The sequence below is a fragment of the Mustela nigripes genome, chromosome 3 (assembly GCF_022355385.1).
Source record: "Mustela nigripes isolate SB6536 chromosome 3, MUSNIG.SB6536, whole genome shotgun sequence".
Taxonomy (NCBI): Eukaryota; Metazoa; Chordata; class Mammalia; order Carnivora; family Mustelidae; genus Mustela; species Mustela nigripes.
In genome coordinates, this window is record NC_081559.1 from 97,431,988 (window position 1) to 97,440,101 (window position 8,114).

Sequence of the window (8,114 nt, forward strand, 5' to 3'; positions counted from 1 at the left end):
GCTACAGGGAGTCATAAACTTGAGAGGTTCTGAGATAGCTCAGGTCTGAAGGTTTATTGAACACAACAAAGTCTTAGATTTTAAAGCATTTCAAGGCGGGTTAGAGGAGCAAGATATCAACAGAAATTTGAGTAAAAGTTTTAAAGACCCATAGAATAGGCATGCCAAGACAATGCTTGACTGATACTCATTTATTGCCACGTCCTTGAAGGCATGGGCTTGAGCTCTGGAGGCATGATGGCCTCAAGCAGATCTAGATAGAGAAGGCTTTAGGAACAGGTAGAATCTGAACTTGCACCTATTCTGAACTTCCATCTTTTGATGAGGGAGTAGGGAGAGGAATGATTTCTAAGAGAGTAAAAGAATGTGAGTGTAGGGGAAGAAAATTATTTTTCCTTTTACCCTCCTAGATTCTCCTGCTGGGACCCTGTAAAATTAGACTGACAAAAGACAGATTGACAAAAGCAGTTTATTAACATGGATAGCACACATCACTCAGGAAAAACTCAGTGAAGCGAAACTCAAAGGAGTGCCTAGAACTTGGGCTAATATAGCATCTTAACAAAACAACCATTTTAAGGAGAAATAACAAAACAACAGAAAAAAGTTTTAAACTTTCAAAAGCACTAGAAAATTGGAAGGTAAACATGTGAGGGAATAAATGTTTGTGCAGGTCCACCTTCACAGTGACCTGAAGATATTCTTCATGGCCGTGAAACTGCCCTGGGCAGGGGGATTTCTGGCAGTCCTCATTTTTCATAAGTTTCAGCTTTTAGTCAGATAAAGGAGACCTCAGGAAGGCTTCTTTCTGTATCTATTAACTCTCATTTGCTCAAAATAGTCCATATGCCAAAGTAGCATATTTGGGGGTGGCATATTCTGGTCCCCTACATGAGCATCTGGAAAAGGTATGTCCAGAAGCAAGTTATAAAACTGATTGAGCATATATGTAAAGAAGCAATGGGAAAGGAGACAGATCAGGTGAGTTCTGGAGTTGTACCATGCTCTGGAAACCAGGCCAGAGACTTTGGACTTTTATTTTGTTTAAGACGGAACCTAAGAATTAAAAATAAGGAACACTTTTAGTAGATCAGAAATTACTGTCCATTCTGCATTTACTAGTATGGTCATTCAATGGAGACACTGCATAAGGTGAGGAGCCTGCCTTCAAGGAATTCATATTATAGGCAAAATTGATTATGTAATTACAGCAGGCATTTGCTAGGCTAGAAGATACTGAATCTAAATGTACTTCTCTATTATCCCATTAGGAATGTGTACTGTGGTGGCCACCAAACTGATGCTCATTTTGAAAAGGGCCTTACTTGAATATTACTTCCTTTAATATCTTTCCATAATTGACAAGGTATTAGACAAGAAACTCAAGACGATCTAACTAATCCTGAGGAATTTAAAATGGCACTGTTCATGCCCATCCTGTACCTTCAACCAGCTGGCCAGGCCCAGGCCAGCTGAGTGACCCATGCCAAGAGGCTAGAGCATGGTAATGAGCTCATGAGAACTCACTTCCCAACATGATCTTGACCTCCTCAGCTTCTAACTTGTTCTTTTATCTCCCATCTTTGGCTTATATTCTGTTCCTGATACTTAATATCTGATACCACTCATCCAGGACAGCCTTGGCTTCTTCTCTTATCATTTGCACCAACACCTGGGCTCCCATCTGCTGTTTAGACATTAAGTAAACCACCCAACCTGAGCATCGTAGTCCCTGGAACCCTTCCTCTGCCCATGTGGCCCATGTACAGCCTAGGTTGCCTCAACTCCCCATGGAGAATATTTGAAAGAAAAAACAGACTGAGGCTAAGACACATGTAACAGATGTGACTATTCTTGTTTTCTCTTGCATTGAGCAGAGGCCCCCAAACACAGAATAAACAATAGGTAGCAAAAGAGAGTCAAGTTTGAAGGTGAGGTCTCAGACTATCGGTCTATGGGGGACTGATAAAGAGGGTGTCCTATTCCAGTTTACCATCAGCACACCACTTGTAGCCAGGCTGTATATGTAGACTAAGAATCTATGAGAGGATTCAAAAGACGGGAAAATAATTGCTTGAAGAGCGTTGTCACGTGATCTCAACAACCCCATCAGCATCTCCACGGGAATTGGGAGGTATGCTTCTCTCCTCTTTTAGCACACCAAGGGAAGAGGGGAGGGCAGGCACTTCAAGGGATCATTTAAAGGTCCTCGCACATGTTCACTGAAGTTTAAGGAACACAAAACACACGGACTGGTGTCAGAGTGACAGGAGGCACTGGAGTCTGCAGAAGTCTTGCTGCTCTGACTGCAAGATAATGGGGAAATGGGAACAGCCTATATTTTGAGGTGGAGCAAAAGAAGGTGAGTTTCTCCTGGGCCAGGATGACTATTTACTAGGGCTGCTTATAGGGATAAGGTATCCCTAACAGAGAACTGCTCAGGGGAAGATCACGAGTGGTAGGGTGGATGAGACGGGACCATGCCAAAGTAACTATAGGAAACACGTTTCCCAACAGAGGCATTCCATGAGGATGCAGACCTGCATTTGGAATATACTACAGCAGTGATGTTCTGGTAAAGGTTTAACAAATAGATCTTCAGAAAAAGGGTCGAGATTTATAGCATTTCTGACTTCCATGTATGATTCCAGGGCTCCAGACTCCCAGCACACCGAACAGGCTAACCATATGACATCTATGTGATGTTAGGGAAGGACGCACTGTAGAACATCATTATAAAGTACTTCTACCAAACAGATGCAATAGACATAAGTAAATTCAAGACAAGAACATAGATGATAGTAAAATGTAGTTAATTAACTAAGAGATGATGAGTATTTATCTTATTTTAAAACATTTAATTACAAGTTAATATATAATTTAATTTTTAATGACAGCTAGGCTTAACATTGAACAATTAGCTCTTGCAAGTTGGCACAGGCAGACTCTAGTGTACTACTATACCATTCCCAGAAGTAACAAATGTCATGATGTCCTATTACAGCCAAACCAATCAAGTAAAACCTTTTCTCTTCCTTACTGAGCTTCCTTCCTCTACCCCACCCCCTATCTGCAGAGGCATCCTAGGGCCAGCCTAGGGAGTGAGGGAGAGGAAGTAGAACAAGATGGAAAATAAAGAAACCAGCCACACTTCCCTCCTGATGACAGGCTTTCAGGGTTGAAATATATCCCTGAGTTGGCAGCAGAGTGAAACTTAAATTGAATGTTAGCTCAAATTATATGATTATTAGACAAAAGTGGTCTTTTTAATATCAAAGTATCCAGAAAAGCTAAGCAACATGCCTATTATTTCATCGTGGACAGCAAAGAACAAAGCAAGAAAGCATGTTTATTAGGGGAAAAGGCAAGAAAGAATAATGTTATTTTCTGTTTGTATCCTGCAAAGTCCAGCTCTTTCAATAAACATAGTAATTATATATTATTGTGTAACAAAACTTAATAGATTTAAAATTTACTTCACAATTTCTCTGGGTCAGCGATTTGGGAGTGGCTTAGCTCAGTGGTTCTGGCTCAAGGTTTCTTCGTAAGGTTGCAGTCCAGAAGATGGTGGCTGGGCTGCCATCACCTGACAGCTGTAATGGGGCCGGTGGTTATGTTTCTAAGAAAGCTAATTCACATGGCTGAGAGTAGGAGGCCCCATTTCCTTGCTACTTAGTAGTAGGCCTCACTTTCTCCATTGGTGAACCTCTCCTCAGGCTACTTAAGTGTCCTCCTGACATGGTGGCTTGCTGGCTTCCCCCAGAGCAAGCAGTACGAGGGAGAGCAAGGAAGAAATCACAACATCTTCTATGACCTAGTGTTGGAAGCCACATCATCATTTTACCATTGTCTACTCATTAGAAAAAAATCACCAAGTCTAGCTCATATACCAGAGAGGTGGGGAAGTAGAGTGGATAGAATGTATGGGACTTAGGCTCCATATTTTATAAAACTGTCAAATTTGTGACCATGACCAGTAGACATATCTGAATAAACAGCCACGTGTGTTTGATATAGTCAAGTTATCTCAGAACATTATGTTCCTATTAATGAAGACTTAACTGTGAATCTTTTTCTCTCTATGTAACAGGAGCTCTAGCTTGAGTCTAAGAGGCATTCAGGATTATCTGGGAATCAGTGACAGGTACATGAAGACTGAGGCTTTCCTGGGAAATGGTTCATCCTAAGAAACAAATAATCAGGGAACATGACTGTGGCCCAGTAAGAAAGACTTGGTCTGCAGAAAAGAGGAGCAATATTAAGTAAAACCTTGTATTTGTCTCATTTCTAGCATCTCAGCCTCACTAAAGACTACTGGAGAGAAGTAACAAAGAAAGGGCTTCTACCTTTCAAAATTCTGTAAGAAATTGAGAAACAAGCAGCACTCGAAAAGGATATACCTCAAAAGAGAAAATGAGAGCCACACAAACTTGATGCCATCAAGGTCATGGAAGTGGGTACAGAGCAGCACAACAATGATGTCGACAGGTGGAAGCCCTCTGCAGTACGCCACATGTAATGGTTTCCCCGAGGAAGAGAAAGCTTGGGTATGGGTACACACATGTTCTTGGTAGCACTACTCACAGTGGCCCAAAGGGAAAGCAACCTTAATCCCTTCAGGCTGCTATAGCGAAATACTACAAACTGAGTGGCTTTTAAATAACAGAAATTCATTTCTCATAGCTCTGGAGGCTGCCAAGTTCAAAATGAAGGCACTGACGTTGCTGTAATTTGGTGAGGGCCCTTTTCCTAGTTCACAGCCAGCACCTTCTCTCTGTGCCCTCATGTGCTAGGGAAGGGCAGGGGATCTCTCTGGAGCCTCTTTTGTAAGGCGTGATTCCCGTTCATGGTGGTTTGTTTCATCCTCATGAATTAAGCATCATCAAAAGACCCCAAATACTAATACCAGCGCATTGGGTATTAGTGTTTCAACATATGAATGGGGGCAGGGACACAAGCATTCATTCTATAGCACAACCCAAATGTCCACAAATGAATGAATGGATAAACAAATTGAGGTCCATATACATAATGGAATGTTCAACCATACAAAGGAATAATGCATGGATGTACCTTTGCAACATTGCTCTACGGTAAAAGTAGCCAAACACAAGAAGTCACATATTGTATGATTCCATTTATATAAAAATATCCAAAATAGGTAAATCCATATAGAGACAGAGCATATAACGATGGTTGTCAGAGGCTTGGAGGAGGAAGAATAGGGAGCAACTGCTTAATGGGTGTAGGGTTTCCTTTGGGGATGATGAAAATATTTTGGAAATAGATGTGAATGGTGGTTGCAAAACATGGTGGAGTTAGTGAATGTTCAATTTAAAACAGTTCATTTTATAAGGAATGACTCTCACTTCTAAGTAATTTTTAAAAAAGAGAAAAACCTCATGCATGTGCATGTGTTTAGAGAATCTCAAACTACAGATATCACTAGAGGGGTAAAGGAAAACTTTCAGGGCATGAGACGCAGCATTATGTGTGTATGCAGATCAGCAGGTAAAACCAGGGGTCTAGCTGCTACTATGTACTTGTACCCATTTGAAAGCTTGGGTGAATTCCGGTTATAAGCCGAAAGCCCCAAGAATGGTGTCCTGCAAGCTGTCCATGCTCGGTAGTTCGTGTCACAGAAGCTCAGTCTGCCCAGGCTCCATTTGGCTTTTAAGAGCCATCTGTCAGGTGGAGGCAGGCTTATGTTTTGGAAACATGAAAGAGTCCCTCTTTACTTTGGCTTAAGTAATTCATAAAAATATTCAACCTACGAATATTAGAAACTCCAAAAAAGGGAGACTTCCATACTTAGTGACCTAAAATGACTGAGTCCATTCCTTAACAGCAGCTCTTTTCCATCAGCCGTGTTGTCCACCACTTTCATTTCCCTGGCTAATTTGCAAGAGTGTTTGGGGGGGGGGGGTGTCACAGAATATAACCATCTCACTTCTCTAAGTTACTCCTTAGAGTAGATTTTCTAGGTAATAGAGAGTGTTTTCTAGGTAGCAATTCTGTTGAAGGAGAATTGCTTTTGTGGCCAAAGTTACATTTCTGAGAAACCTTAAGCTATCTCTGGGACTTTCGCTTTGGCCAGGCATTCACAGACCTGGTTTTGCTCCTGGAGTTCACAAAAGGACACATTAGTAAGTGAAGTTTATCCATGATGTTATAATTTTAAATATTTAAATGTGCCTTTTCATGCATAGAACATTCTCTTTTTAAAAAGAGTTTATTTATTTGAAAAAGAGAGCATGAGCAGGGTGGGGTGGGGCTTAGGGCAGGGTGTTGGGGGTAGGTACAGAGGAAGAGAGAGAAGCAGACTCTCAGCTGAGCACATAGCCTACTTGAGGCTCCATCTCAGGACCCAGAGATCAAGACCGGAGCAGAAGGCAGATGCTTAACCAACTGAGCCATGTAGGTGCCCCATGTATAGGACATTCTTTTTTTTTTTTTTAACTTTTTATTTATTTGACAGAGAGATCACAATTTGGCAGATAGGGAGAGAGAGGGGGAACCAGGCTCCCTGCTAAGCAAAGAACCCAACTGGAGGCTCGATCCCAGGACCCTGAGATCATGACCTGAGCTGAGCCAAAGGCAGAGGCCCAACCCACTGAGGCACCCAGGTTCCCCATGTATAGGACATTCTTTGAAAGTATTGCAATACAGGTTCGTACAACTGTGTGTATGTATCTATTTTTACTTATACTAAATATTGTATATCATAGGTTTATGACATTGTAATTCCTAGTAACTCTGAAGAACAAGATCTAGAACTCTAACTTAAAACATAGTATAATTTGGGGCACCTGGATGGCTCAGTCCCTTAAGCATCTGCCTTAGGTTCCCTGCTCATCAGGGAATCTGCTTTCCCTCTCTCTCTTCCCCTCCCCCCGCTTGTGCTCTCTCTTTCTCAAATAAATAAAAATTTTTAAAAAATTATATAATTTTGCAAAGATGCTTTTCCTATCACAGACCCTCATAGGAAAATTGAGCAAAAGTATTTATTGATGGTCTCATGTATGACCATTGCTAGACAATATGGGGGATATATCCATCAACTCCACAAATGTTTATTGAGTGTGCTCGATATTAAGTGTCTACTATTAAGTGTTCCGTGCTCTCTTCAAGATAGTGGACCATCTAAGAATGACCTAAACCCCAAGGCACCTAGAGATATAGCAATAAACAAAACAAACAACGCCCTTATATTCTGAAGCGTATTTTCTAAAGGGGAGAAGTAGACAATAAATAAGCAAACAAATGCCTAAAAACGTTCATATGGAAAGTGATAAATATTCTGAAGGAAGTAAACATGGAGATGTGTTAGTAAGTAGGATAGGCTGGTTTCCAACAGATGTATCAAGGAAGGGCTTCTCTAAAGCAGGTGGCTTTGGTTCCAAAGACAGACCAACCCAGTGAAGGAGAACTGTGGGCCGTGAGGAAATAACCCCATGGAGGAAAAACAGGTGGGTTTAAGAAAGAAGGCCAGGTGTTCCTAAGCCTTGGTGGACAAGAAAAGGTATGAGATGGGAATGGAGAGGCAGATGGCAGCCAATGTGCAGGGTCCTGAGGCTCGTGGTAAAGTTAAGATTCCCTTTTTAGAGCAGTGGTAAGCGATTGATCAGTTTTAAGCAAGGAAGTGACAATATTTTTGGGTGATGGTAAAAAAGAAATTGCTTTGGTTTTTCAAAAACCAAGGAGTGACTAGGGGTGGATCAAGAGCAAACGGAGAGATCAGAAGGTCACTGTGGGAGTCCTGAGAGATGATGGTGTCTATGGCTTGATGAAAAGGCATTAAAATGTAGCCAAATGAACAGCCTCGAGATAGATTTTGAAAATAGAACTTGTCGATGAATTGGATGTGGGCTTGACATGAAGCATATCAAGTGTTTTCCCAACAGTACTGATGATCTGCTTATCTTTAGTCGCTCAAAGAGTACCTGGAACATGCACCTATTTCTTGAGTGAATAAAACTGGTTGAGCGTGCAGAAAAAGAGGAACTGAACAAGAACCATGGAACAGTTGTATCAAATCCGATTCTGTGATATCTATGATAGCCACCAGAAAATATCAAAGATAAAACTAGTGGTCAACTATCCAGGCATGAAAT